This window comes from Penaeus monodon, chromosome 32, assembly GCF_015228065.2.
Source record: "Penaeus monodon isolate SGIC_2016 chromosome 32, NSTDA_Pmon_1, whole genome shotgun sequence".
In the NCBI taxonomy this organism is placed as follows: domain Eukaryota; kingdom Metazoa; phylum Arthropoda; class Malacostraca; order Decapoda; family Penaeidae; genus Penaeus; species Penaeus monodon.
In genome coordinates, this window is record NC_051417.1 from 31,330,452 (window position 1) to 31,331,475 (window position 1,024).

A 1,024-nucleotide genomic window follows, 5' to 3' on the forward strand; every position below is an offset into this window, starting at 1 on the left:
TCTTCTTCTTCTTCTCTTCGCAGTCTTTTGTCTTCTTCATTTATTTCCTCCTTCTTTCGCTTTCGTGTTCTTACGTTTTTGTTCTTTCTCCTCGGCTTTTGCATTTTCATTATCTTCTTCTACCACTACTAATACTACCTCCTCTTCTTCTTCTGCCTCTCCTTCTCCTTCATCCCCCTCCTCTTCCCACATCCCTCCTCCATCCGTCCTTCTCTTCCTCCTTCTATCCTTCCTTCTCCTACCTTCCACCCCTTTCTTCCTCTTTCCTTCCCTTCCATCCTTCCTCATTCCCCGCTCCTCTAACTTCCACCCTGCCATCTCCTCCTTCTATCCTTCCTCCTTCTCCTCCATCCCTCCTTCCTTCCCCTCTATCCTTCCTCCACGCCATCCTTCTTCCTCCTCCACCCCTCCTTTCTCTTCCTCTTCCTTCCACCCTTCCTCCTCCACCTCTCCTTCCTTCTCCTCCTCCTTCCCCCCTTCCCCCTCTTCTTTCCACCCTTCCCCCTCCTCCTTCCACCCTTCCCCCTCCTCCTTCCCCCCTTCCCCCTCTTCCTTCCACCCTTCCCCCTCCTCCTTCCACCCTTCCCCCTCCTCCTTCCACCCTTCCTTCTCCGCAAATCCTCCAACCAAGCGTGCCAACCCTGACCCTTCCTCGACCAAAGGGCAGATTCGACCCAGTGCCCAAAGACAGGCGTACGTAATGGCCCTCTCCACGCCCCGTTGCTAAATCCAGGTTACGCACTCGATCATTATTACTGCTCTGTTTTCTTTTATTACTATTATTGTTATTATTCTTTTCTTCTCTTTTTCTTGATTTTTTTTTTCTATCCTTTGTGTTTTTTATTTATTTATTTTTAGATTTGTTTGTTTTCTTTATATTTCGTGTTATTATTGTTATCATTATTCTTTTAGAGTTTTATTTATTTAGTTGTTTTTTTGTGTATTTTTAAAAATCTTTTGTGTTATTATTATTATTTCTTTAGATCTTTTTTCGTATTATTATATTTTGCGAAAGAATGTTAAT